Below are 14,134 nucleotides of genomic sequence, written 5' to 3'. Positions count from 1 at the left end.
GCCATAGTAGATCTTTTTTCCATAATGGTTGGACTGGATGTTTTGTTTAATGTTAGTTTTAAGACTAATTGTAATACTGATGTTATGTGTTTAATGGTTGGAGTAGTTGTGTTTAAATTTTTTTTTGAGACTAATGATAATTTACTGTAATTTATTAATATATTGATTTTACTTGATTCCAGTAAGAAATTTATATAATTTGTTGATGCTTCATGTATTAATATAATTGAAATTGGAATAGTTATGGAGTAGCATTGCAGAACAACAAAATTTCAATGAATAGCGGAGGTTATAACTGCCGATATTTAACCTATAATAATAATTGTGTTATAAAGTTTGCGGGGGTTTAGACCTCTACTATCTTATAATAAGTGACAGCACCAAACTACCAAATTCCAGAGGTTATACCGCCATCAAATACCCGTCGCTATATGATAACGGTGGTCTATCCGAAAAACCCCAAATTGGTTGCGGCGAACAATACTGCGGGGGTTCTGGAAACCGCCGTAAAAGTGGATTGCGGAGGTTTCTGGCCACCGCAATATGCAAATAAAACCTCCACAAATTGAGTGTTTTTTTGTAGTGAAATCCAACCCTGCATCCTCAATACCCCGAAAACCGACGGTCACATAGCATCACCATGCTGAACCCTATTCTTGAGGACGAGCAAATGAGGATAATCATATTGGCGCTCTCTGATGCGATCAAATAAGGAAGACCGAGAAACCACACAAGCTAGGACTCGACTGGGCTCCGAAATATCCAATCTCACAAACTGGTTGTCCAAGGCATGAACATCAACTGTAAGAGGTCTCTCACCGACATGAATGAATGCAAGACTACCCATACTCACCGCCTTTCTATTCAAGGCATCGGCCACCATATTGGCCATCCCGGGGTGGTATAAAATAGTGATATCATAGTCCTTTAGTATCTCAAACCACCTCCTCTGACGCAAATTAAGGTCCTTTTGCTTGAAAAGATAAACTCCGGTAATCAGTATTGATCTCATAAGAAACACTGAACAAATAATGATGCCAGATATTCAAGGCGTGAACAATAGCAGCTAACTCGAGATCATGGACAGGATAATTCTTCTCATGCACCTTCAGTTGTCTAGACGCGTAGGCAATCACCCTACCGTCCTGCATTAATACCGCTCCAAGGCCAATCTTCGAGGCATCACAATAGATAGTATAAAACCCCAAACCTATAGGCAATATCAATACTGGGGTTGCAGTCAAAACTGTCTTGAGCTTCTGAAAGCTCTCCTCACACTCTTCCGACCACCAAAATGGCACACCCTTCTGGGTCAGTCTGGTCATATGTGCTGCAATAGATGAAAATCTCTCAACAAATCGACGGTAATAACCCGCCAAGCCAAGAAAACTACGGATCTCTATAGTTGAGGATAGTCTGGGACAACTCTGCACTACTTTCACTTTCTTCGGATCCACCTTCATCCCTTCACTCGATATCACATGACCCAAGAATGCCATGAAATCCAACCAGAATTCATATTTTGAGAACTTTGCATATAATTTCTTTTCTCTCAAAGTCTAAAGCACTGTCCTCAAGTGCTGCCCATGATCCTCCCGACTCCAGGAGAATAGTAGAATGTCATCAATAAAGACAATGACGAACAAGTCAAGATATGGCTGAAATACATTGTGCATCAAATGCATAAATGTTGCTGGAGCATTGGTCAGCCCAAATGACATAACAAGAAACTTGTAATGACTATACCGAGTCCTGAAGGCAGTCTTCGGGATATCTGGCTCCCAAATCTTCAACCGGTGATAACTTGAACGCAAGTCAATCTTAGAAAACACTCGAGCACCCTGTAACTGATCAAACTGGTCATCAATACCGGAAAAGGATACTGGTTCTTCACTGTAACTTTGTTCAACTAGCGATAATCAATGCACATACGCATAGAACCATCCTTTTTCTTCACAAACAAGACAGGAGCACCCCAAGGCAACACACTGGGCCGAATAAAGACCTTATCAAGCAATTCCTGTAACTGATACTTCAACTCAGGAGGGGCCATACGATAAGGAGGAATAGAAATGGGCGGAATGCCTGGCAACAAATCAATATCTCTGTCGAGCGGCATGCTCGGAAGATCAACTGGAAACACATTAGAGAAATCCCTCACTACTTGACTGAATCAACTATAGGGGTATCAATACTGACATCTCTCACATAAGCTAGATACATGTCACACCCCTTCTCAACCATTCACTGAGCCTTAAGAAATGAAATAACTCTACTGGGAGTGTGATTTAAAGTACCTCATCACTCTACTCGCGGTATACCTGGCATAACCAACATCACAGTTTTGGTGTGACAATCAAGAATATTATAATGGGGTGACAACCAATCCATACCCAAGATAACATCAAAATCTACCATGCTGAGCAATAATAAATTAGCTATGGTCTCAAAACCACTAAGAGCAATCAAACACGATCGACAAACATGGTCCACAATATGAGAATCTCCCATAGGAATAGAAACATAAATAAAGGAACTCAAAGTATCCCGAGATACGCCCAAATACGGGGCAAAATAAGAGGACACATAAAAATAAGTGGAGCATGGATTGAATAGAACTGATGCATCTCTATGACAGATCGGAACAATATCTGTGATGATAGAATCGGAGGCAACAGCCTCAGTGCGGGCAGGAAGGGCATAGTATTTGGCCTGGCCTCCCCCTCTAGGGTGACCTCTACCTCCCCGACCTCCACCTCTAGCTGGATGAGCAGGTAGGGTAGCAACTGGTGCTGTGATCATAGCCTGGGAACTCTGCGGAGCACACTATGGCTGAGAAGTCTATGAAGGTGCACCCATCCTAAGTCTAGGACAATCCCTCACCACATGGCGTGTGTCACCACACTTAAAACAAGCTCTGGGAGGATGTGGCGGTTGCAGCTAGCTCGGTCCAGTTCTTCTGGACTGACCACTGAAAGCACCCCGTGTAGGAGGCACACTAGATACTGGAGGTGCATAATAAGGCTCCTGAGGTCTAGGAGAATGTGATGACCTGAAAGGCCATCTCTTCTTTTAGAAGTCAAAATTGTATTTCGAGGCCTTAAAAACCTCCTTTTGTCTCACCTTGATTTGCGTCACAGTCCGGGTGCATTTCCGAAAAGCTTTTTTGTGAAATTTAAGAAGAATAATGAATTTGGCCTTTAAAATTAATTAAAAGTTGACTTTGGTCAACATTCTTGGTAAATGGACCCAGACACATTATCTGACGGTCCCTAGGGTCCATAGTAAAATATGGAAATCGGGCGTATGCCCGAAATCAATTTCTGAGGTCCCTAGCCTGAGAATTTTTTTTTAAAGAAAATCGTTTGCTGGAAAATATAAAGACTTTTTGCAATGAAATTATGCATTTTCTTGATGGTATCGGGCCCATATTTTGGTTTCGGAGCTCGTTCCAAGTTTAAAATAATAATTAAGTCGAGTTTGTGGAATTTGGTAAGAATCGGAGTTGATTTGGTATAAAACGGACCTTTAGTTGAGAAAATGAAAATTTCAATGTTCTTAAGAGATTTCATGAATTTGAGGTTAAATTCGTAGTTGTTAATGTTATTTTGATGGTTTGATCGCACGAGCAAGTCTGTATGATGTTTTTGGACTTGCGAGCAAGTCTGTATGATGTTTTTGGACTTGCGTGCATGTGTGGTTTGGAGCCCCGAGGGCTCGGGTGAGTTTTGGATAGGCCACGAGGTGATTTGGACTTAGGAATATTGCAGCTGTGCATCTGGTATTTTGCCCAGGCGTCTGATCTCGCAATTGCGAGATCAAGCTTCACAATTACAAAGTGGTCAGGCTTGGGAAATGCGACTAAAGTGTCGCAATTGCGAACCAAGCCTGGGGAGGCTCTCATCGCAAATGCGATCACTGGGCTAGAAATTGCGAAGGTCCATTATCGCAAATGCGATGTCCCCTTTGCAAATGCGAAGTCAACAGATTTTCAAAGGGTTCGCAATTGCGAACCCCTGATCGTAATTGCGACATTTGCGATCTGTTAAGTGGGATTTTGACGCGATTTTTCATCATTTTACAACTTTCTCAAAACCTAAACTCTCATAGGTGATTTTCTTGAAGAGAGTTCTTCCCCAAATCATAGGTAAATGATTTCTAACTTATTTTCTTCAATCTATAGCATCTTTTTACATTATTTCACTTCAAAATCTAAGTTTTTTCATGGGAAATTGGGTGGTTTTGGGTAAAAGTTAGGATTATCGAATTTTGGGGATTTGGACGTCAAATTGAGGTCCGATTTCAAAACTAATTACATATTTGAGTTCATGAGTGAATGGGTGATTGGGTTTTGGTTCGATCTTCGGGTTTTGACCAAGCGGGCCCGGGTTCGATTTTTTGACTTTTTGGGAGAAATAATAGGACACCTATTCTCATGCATTAGAATTGGTTTATTTAGTATTTATTAATGTTATTAAGTAAATTATGACTAGTTAAGCGAATTGGAAGTGGAACCGAGAGGTAAAGCGGTAATTGAGGCTTAATCTTGTCCGTGGAATTGAGGTAAGTGTTTTGTCTAACCTTAGCTTGAGGGAATAAGAGTTGTGGTCTTATTTGCTATGTGTTAGTATGAGTACGACATATAGGTGTGGTGACGAGTATCTATATGTTGGTGTCAAGCATGCATGTAGGTCTTATACCATGATTGTTATAACTTTATTATGCATTGTCCACGCTTAGATTGACAATTATCGATGTTGAACAAAGCTCATGAAAGTTTCTTGGTAATTGGATATTGTTGAGTATTGATTCAAGTTGAGTTTCATTCTGTAACATAATTATTGAAAACGAGATTAGTTATAGTTGAATCCCTTGCTGGGATATTGTTTTGTTGATATTGTTGATTCCCTTGCCGGGATGTATTGTTTCTATTATTTGGGTGAAGAAGAGTGTAAAGCACGAAGGATGATGAAGTGCACGATATTGTGAGTGAGTATAATGCACGAAGGGTGATGTCGTGCCGATATTATGAGTGTTAATGCACGAAGAGTGATGTCGTGTCATGATTTGAGAGTTAATGCATGAAGGGTGATGTTGTGCCGATATTGTGAGGAACAATGCACGAAGGGTGATGTCGTGCTATGATTATGAGAGGTAATGCACGAAGGGTGATGTCGTGTCGTTTTTGTTGTTTCATATGGTGAGGACGAGAGTAAAAGCACGAAGGGTGATGTCGTGCACGTGTTACCGTTTCATTATTCTTGTTGATATAGATATGATGTTTATTATGCTTCTTTATTGGTTTATTGTTAGAATCTGATATCCCCCGCAGCATGTCCCCTTCCCACCTTATTCTGTTGATTCATGTTATTATGATTTTATTGTATATGATTTAACTTCACAGGTATATATATATGATTGTCATGTCATAGCCTCGTCACTACTTCACCGAGGTTAGGCTCGACATCTACTCAGTACCTAGGGCCGGTTGTACTGATACTACACTCTGTACTCTTTTGTGCAGATTTCCGTATCAGACCCGGTAAGTAGCTGAGGTAGCTGCCTTCAGTCCAGGGAGACCAAGGTAGATCTGCTGGCGTCCGCAGAGCCTAAAGTCCCCTTCCCCTTTTTAGCTTTCTGCTATCTATTTTCATTCCAAGAACAGTTGTATTTCTTTCAGACTTGTGTTTGTAGTAAAAATCATAGTCGTTCGTGAATATTGTAACACCAGATTCGTAGGTATACATGTATTGGATTATGTGATTTTGTTATAACTCTTCCACGCTTTTCATTTATTTAGCTATAGTTATTGTTTATATATGTTTGGGTTGATTGCTAATAGGTTGAAACCTTAATAGTTGACTTGCCTAGCTTTCACGAGTAGGCGCCATCATGACTTCCGAGGGTGGGGAAATCTGGGTCGTGACAGAGGAGCTGGAATACCACTGGCTGATGGGAGAGCTGAATGAACGGGGCGACTCACATAACCCCCACCATGAATATAGACATGTAACTTTTGACCCTCCCCATGATTTTATACATTTTAACATTTAAATATTTAGTTTAGGTCTACTATGGCTATTTCAACTAGTTTTGACTTTTTTACTTTATTTTATCACAAAAATAAAAATTATAAAAATATTTTCTCTTATTTAGCAAATTGATCTTTTATATAGTTAATTTTAGTTTATCTATTTTTCATAAAATTAAAAAATACAAAAATAGTATTGATATTATATTTTTCCAAAAAAAAAAGATAAGAAGAATAATTTTGGACTAATTTTATCTTGTTTTTATGTGAGAAGACTATTATTTTGATGGCGAACGGCACAAATAGCCACTAAAAGCAGTGGCTTTTATTTTAAAGCCACTGTTTTCAATGTATTTAGACTTTAGCCACTCCTTTAAAAAACTTATACCTGACTGGACGAAAATACCCTTCTGGTATAACTTATACCTATGCTATCAACACAAGCAGCAGTTACACAAAGAGAAGAAGCGAGCAGCAGCAGCAGTTACCACAGCGGCGATCAACTGAGGACGAACCACCATTTCTCTTCCCGATTTCAAAAATTCAGCATTCTAATCCAAAAAACGACATAGATAAATAGTAAGTTGTAATTTCATGTGTTTCTATCGATTTTTATTTTGCTATAGTTATACTTTTTTAGATCTGTATTGATTTGATTATATATTAGATAAGAATTTGATTTTTTTTGAATTTCTGGATTGATAAATTTATAGACATTGCCTCCTATGATAATTCTGTATTCCGGACATAGTGTCTTCATTTTGGAAATTGAATTCAAAAAAATAAGAACACTATGCCCTTAACTTTGATTCTACTCGCCTCATTTTGCAAATTGAATAAAAAAACTTAAGGACAAAATGTCCTTCACTTTGTTGTTGTTCTTCTGTATACAAAGTCCTGTAGCTTGAGTTTCAAATTGTATGTTTTAATTTCTGGTTCAAATGTTAAGGACTGACAGTCTTTAACTTTTAAATACATGTTTAAATGTTAAGGACTAGCAGTCCTTAACTTTTAATTCCGTGTTTAAATGTTAAAGGACAGGCAGTCCTTAGCTTTTAATTTCTGGTTCAAAAGTTAAGGACTGTAAGTCCTTAACTTTTAATTCCATGTTTAAATGTTAAGGACTGGCAGTCCTTAACTTTAATTACATGTTTAAATGTTAAAGGACAGACAATCCTTAGCTTTTAATTTCTGGTTAAAAAGTTAAGGACTAGCAGTCCTTAACTTTTAATTCCATGTTTAAATGTTAAGGACTGGCAGTCCTTAACTTTAATTACATGTTTAAATGTTAAAGGACAGACAGTCCTTAGCTTTTAATTTCTGGTTCAAAAGTTAAGGACTGGCAGTCCTTAACTTTAATTATATGTTTAAATGTTAAAGGACAGGCAGTCCTTAGCTTTTAATTTCTGGTTCAAAAGTTAAGGACATGCAGTCCTTAAGTTTTAATTTCTGGTTCAAAAGTTAAGGACAGACAGTCCTTAAGTTTTAATTTCTTGTTCAAAAGTTAAGGACTGGAAGTCCTTAACTTTTAATTCCATGTTTAAATGTTAAGGACATGCAGTCCCTTATCTTGGTCTTGCACTTACAGTACACCTGTTCTTAATTCTACAAGGATTGCTTTATAACGTATGTCCTTTGTTTCCCATTCTCTTGACTTGTAGGATGGAAACAATATGCATAATAGTTGCTTTTAATGGTAGATGGACTGAAGACTATAAATATCTTGATCATCAAACAAAGCTTTTCCTAGCACCTGAGTCAATTCAGTTTGAAGATTTCGTTAAACAAATTTTTGAGCTTATTGAATTGGATAGAGAAAAGTTTGAAATAGTGATATTGTTTGATATCAACCTTGGAACAAGCAAAGGAATGCTTGTATCCAAAGATTTAGATCTTCACACATGTATAGAGTTGTTAAATACTCATTCACTCTTCAAGAGCTGTCGTTTCATAGTTGATATTTCGGAAAGAGTTTTTGCATCAACAAGCAATGAACATGCCAACACAAAAACTCAACATGACAATCAAGAGCGATGCCAACAGATAGTTGAAGTAGATATGGTTGAAGCTCAACCATTAAATGAAGAGGTGCATCAAACATTTGATTCTATTCAAGTAGAAGGACAAAGCATTATAGAGATTGACAACGAACAAGCTTTGGGTATTCAAGTCTTAGAGAGTGCACCGGTAATCGAAGTAGTTGCTGACAAAACCTGCACTCAAATAACTAGACGAAGATCAAATTTGAAACAAAAAGAATCCCCAACTACGATATTAAGAGAAAATGCTTCTTTGGATCAAATAAAAGTCGGATCAGTATTTGACAAGAAGAAGAGCATAATTAATTGTTTTTCTAATGTAGCAATCAAAGGACATTTTGAATTCAAAGTTGTTAGATCAAGCTCAACAAGATATTCGTTGACATGCAATGATGATAGGTGTCGTTGGTGTGTGCGTGCTTTCAGAATTAAAGACTCAACATTATTCAAGATAGTAAAGCTTGAGAAAAAGCATGACTGCTCTGTTAACACTAGGAAAGTAGATCAAAGGCATGCTACTTCAAAGTTGATTAGTGGTTACATTATCGATAATCTTCGGGACCCAAGATTTGAAGTTACACCAGCTTTTGTCATGGCAGAGATGCAAAAATTGCATGGACTAGACATTGGATATCACAAGGCGTGGCGTGCTATTCAACATGCTTCCGCTTTAATAAGAGGAAGTCCCGAAGAAAATTATGAATTATTGTGTTCATACTTGTATATGATGACAAGTAAGAACCCGGGAACTTATACTAACATAAATATAGACGACAACAACAGGTAAACAATTTAGGACATGCTGTCTTTAGCCTTGTTAACTTTTGAGTTGTAACCAGAAGTTGAGGACTTCCTATCCTTAAGTTTTGAACTTGTAATTAAAAGTTAAGAACTTCCAGTCCTTAAGTTTTGAACTTTGAAATAAAAGTTAAGGACAGCATATCCTTAACTTTATAACTTGTAAATGTTACTTAAGGACTGACTGTCCTAAACTTCAGGTATTTTAACCTTGTTTTATATTATATTTTCAAGTTTCTTTATATGTTTTACGCATATGGATCATCGATAGCTGGTTGGAATCATTGTAGACCAGTGATTGCTGTTGATGCAACTTTTTTGAAGTCAAAATATCGTGGTGTTTTAATGATTTCAGTTTCAAAAGATGCAAATAACCAAATTTTCCCATTAACCTTTGGAATAGCAGAATCTGAAAACAACAATTCCTATGAGTGACTTAATCAGCTTCGCAATGCAATTGGGAGCCGTGAGAATTTGATTTTTTTATCAGACAGGCATCAAGCTATTGCAAATGGAATTGTAAAGGTATATCCTGAAAGCCATCATGGGATTTGCATCTATCATTTGGAGCAGAACCTAAAGGGAATAAAGGTGAAAAGTGAGGTCATAAAACTTTTCCAAAGTGCTACAAGAGTATACATGCATAAAGAATTTGACATATACATGTTAGATACTGCAAATGTAGATAGGAAAACTTATGACTACTTGATGGAAGAACCATCGGAAAGATGGGCACGTTCTTGTAGTCCACGACGAAGATATGACATGCTCACAACAAACATAGTTGAGTCGATGAATTCAGTGCTATTAGAAGCAAGGGAGCTGCCTATACTAAGAATGATGGATTTCATTCAAGTGAAGCTACAAGATTGGTTTTATGAAAGAAGAAATAAAGCAGAAGGAACATTTTATGATGTTTCTTGTTGGGTAGAGGAGGAATTGAAGAAAAGAATAGATTTAGCATTTACTTTGAACGTAAGTATTATGTTTTATGTTTATATTATGATTTTAACATTTTTTAACATAATGTACTCACTTATAATTTTTCAACATTGAAGGTCTTCCCTGTTGATTCATGGCGTTCTAGAGTTGAAGAAGAAGGAATAACTTTCTTGGTGGACTTAAACAAAAGAACATGTGATTGTTTTCAATTTCAACTTGATGAATTACCATGCATACATGCAATTGCAGCTATCGAGAAGAGAAACATCAAGAAGTCCGACTTTTGTTCGCACTGGTACTTAAAGGAATCTTGGCTGAAAACATATGAAAGACAAATACATCCTGTAGGACATACTGATTATTGGATTGTACCAGAGAGTGTTAAGTCACAAATTGTTAAACCTCCAGATTTCAAAGTGCCACCACCAGAAGGCAAAAGAAAAGGCATATTCCTGCTATCGAGCCATCAAAAATACATTTAAATGTGGTCGTTGCAGAAGAATTGGTCATAATAGAACAGCTTGTATATATTCTCCGGCACTCCATCCATTTTCAAGAAAGCATAGAGAAGAGTAGAAATATACACTTATGTTTATCGACTCTTTTAAGTTTTTGCTATAGATTGTATTCATTATTATTCTAATTTGAGCGGATGCCTAGATTTTCAATATTTATATCTTGTTACGTTCTTTTAATTTCTTTTGAGTTCAACAATTAAAAGTTATTAACAGGAGTCAGTAAGTTCAACTTGCAATTTTGAAAACTTAAGGACTGTCTGTCCTTAACATTGAATTTCAAGTTCAAAAGTTAAGGACATGAGGTCCTTAAGTTTGAATTTTAAGTTCAAACGTTAAGGACATGAGGTCCTTAAGTTATAGTCCCATGTTAAAAACGTAAGAACTGTCTGTCCTTAACTTTGAATTTCATGTTCAAAAGTTAAGGACATGAGGTCCTTAAGTTATAGTCCCATGTTAAAAACTTAAGGACTGTCTATCCTTAACTTTGAATTTCAAGTTCAAAAGTTAAGGACAAGAAGTCCTTAAGTTTTAAACTTGAATCTATAAGTTAAGGACAGTTAGTCCTAAAATTAGTCTTACAATCACAGAAGTTAAGGATGTAGTGAAACACATTAAGAGACTTACTCTTTTTTGCGACCTCTCCTTTTCTCCTTGCCCAACCACACAATGAATTTCTTCACTAATTTTTCATCTTCTGTGGCATAATGATACATCTACGAGTATAGGTTGATTTTATCCAACCTGAACTCTTCGGAGTATTTTGATTATCTGCCTTGGAACTTACTGATTTTCCTTCCTTATCAAAAGGAGATTTCAACTGCCAGCTTAACTTCTTGTTCCTTTTACCTCGACCAAGTTCTTCTTCAACATTTCCTTCACCCTCCATAGTCAAAGTCGCATCAATGTCCATTTGTGTACTTGGAGGAGTAGGAGTAAAAAGAGAAAATGACGGACCATCATAACCAATACTGTCTCTCTTTCTTTTCCTTGTATATTGGTTAAGATCGTCATCATTGGTGTCCTCTTTGTTTTCCTCTGCTGGCGACACTATATATATATATATATTCATATTAGTTTTCTGCAACATGTCAAATGAAGAGACAAAATTTCAATTGTACATATATATACACATATTCATATTAGTTTTCTGCAACAGGTCAAATGAAGAGACAAAATTTCAATTGTACATATAATAATTAGGGCACAATCAGTACCTGTCTTCTCCGCAGTACCTTCTTGTATTTTTTCAAGAGACAACTCAGCTAAGATATTGCGTGCAGTATTTTCTTTTTCTTGCAATTCCACATTTTCTTTATCTTGCAGTTGTTCACCATGATCTTTAGATGCTTGTTGACAAGATTCTGCAAAAATATTTACAAGAGCTAACATGTTAATAATCTTTAATTAAAACAAACATATATAAAATTAAAAAAGCACTGCCTAACCATTTGCAATATCCAAGATCATTCCAGCTACATCATCATCATCATCACATGTTGCATCTATAGATTTGGAACCAATCTCACTTCTACCTATGTCTTGAGATTGTAGTCCAGTTTTCTCTTGATACTGTACTCCAGCTTCTTCGCTTGCTGCTTCAAAAGATACTGTAACATTTACAATTAATACTCATTCTAATAATTCACTAAAATAAAGATACAATATATAATGAAAATTTTATCTAACCTTGACTGGCACAAGTTTGAACTCCAAATTTTTCTTTGTATGAAAGCGGTGTAGAGAGATCATACGTTCCTTCTAAGCATTTGCATACAATCTCGCTGACACTTGTCCCCAATGGACTTGTTAAATCCTTCAGTGATTGCAATCCACAAACTCTACAAATTTTCTCTGGCACTCCTTTCTCTTATTGATTCTCCTGCTCTTGACAATCTCCTAAATCTTCAACTTCTGCATGCACATGCATAGTTTATATGTATTAATCTATTGAATATACATTTCAACGAAAAAAAAATCAAAAACTATATCTAACCTTTCCCAATATCAGTAACATTTTCAGTTTCATCATCTAGATGTGCATCTCTAAATTCTCTTTCATACTGACCCTCTGCATGCACATCCATATCATCACGTTTAACACCACCTGCATCTTGGTTGAATATGCCAGTAGGCTTAGTAGCACGACAATGATCATCAACTCCATATTTTCTAATTGGAACACTAGATTCTCTATCTGTGTTCATCTGATCAGCTTTCCCAAACATGTTCATCAAAGTATCAAGCTTTGATCCTAGAGTTTTCTTTAAATCCTGAGAAAGCAACTAAGTTACAAAGAGAAGGACAGGTTTAAAACTTAAGGACAGGCAGTCCTTAAGTTTGAACTCAAAGTTCAAAACTTAAGGACATGCAATCCTTAAGTTTGAACTCCAAGTTCAAAAGTTAAGGACAAGAAGTCCTTAACTTTGAATTCCAAGTTCAAAACTTAAGGACATGATGTCCTTAAGTTTCATTTCAAAGTTCAAAAGTTAAGGACAAGAAGTCCTTATCTTTCAATTCCAAGTTCAAAATTTAAGGACACAAAATCCTAAAGTTGGACTAACTGAAATTACCTTGATTTCATTCTCAATCTTTTTTTCTGATACAACAATTTTCTGATTAACTCTGGTAACTTCTGCTTGCAAATCCTTCTTAAAACTCTCTGATAATCTCTGAATCAAATAACATAATATAAAAAAAAAGGTGTTCGTAAGCAAAAAATAATCAAATAAAAAACTAATACTATTCAAAGGCAGAAACACATACTCTAACAATTTCCTTAAGTACGTCTTCGTCAAATTGTGTGGAAGAAGACCTTGAGCCTTGATCTTGTGAAATTGGCTCCTCCACACAAAGAGGCTCTGTATCTTCTTCTTCCACGAGAATAAAGGGTGACACCTCAATCAACTTAAACACCTATTATATAAAAAAAACTAAACATAAGTATACATAACTAAAACAAATAAACAAAAAAAGAGATAGTAATTACATTAACTTACTTTTTCATTATGGAAATATTTTCTACAAAGAGCATCAAATTGTGGAGACTTCATTTCAGAATAACATAACATTCGAGGATAACCAGCTTCTTTGAAGTTCACAAATTGTTTCTCTTGGAAAATAGGAAGTACTTCCATAATCCAGACACAAAACGCAAAAGGAAAGCCAACTAAAGTGTAGCTATCAATATCTTTTTCTTTCTCTTTCTCCTTCTCAACATCATTCTCATTTGATTTCAAACAACTCTTCAATGATTTTAATAGCGTCTCATAAGCAAGAGAGCCCCAGTTGAAGGAAGTGCAAAGTGCATCATCGTCAACAATTTTCATTATTTGCTCCGACACATTCCTATTTTTCCTCTTGCCCATCAAAACCGACTCAACAAAATAGAGTGTTGCCAACTTCAAAGCATCATCATCACTGCCAGCAAATGATGAAGTTGTACCATGTGGGCGACTAGAAATAAAACTATACAAATCAGCCAACTCAATTTTGTCCTTTCCAGGGAAATAGACTCTTAAAAGCCTATTCTCTTTCTCATTTAAACCTTTCATGTCAAGCGACGAATAAGACTTCAAACCAGTAATAATATGGAATGCATCACGAGTAAACATAATATCGCGGTCAAATACCTTGAAGGTCATCGAATCAGGTTCATTACTAACAATTTCAGAAAGCAATACACAGTGCATAAGTTTACCCGAGAACTTCACACTTTGTAATCTGAAGAAGTTGCCAAAAATACTTTCCCTCAATTTCTTCCATTGGCTATTCAACAGAAAACTTTTAATTATTTCCTTATATTGAAA

This window comes from Nicotiana tabacum, chromosome 1, assembly GCF_000715075.1.
Source record: "Nicotiana tabacum cultivar K326 chromosome 1, ASM71507v2, whole genome shotgun sequence".
Taxonomy (NCBI): domain Eukaryota; kingdom Viridiplantae; phylum Streptophyta; class Magnoliopsida; order Solanales; family Solanaceae; genus Nicotiana; species Nicotiana tabacum.
Note: the sequence above shows the minus strand (reverse complement) of the source record.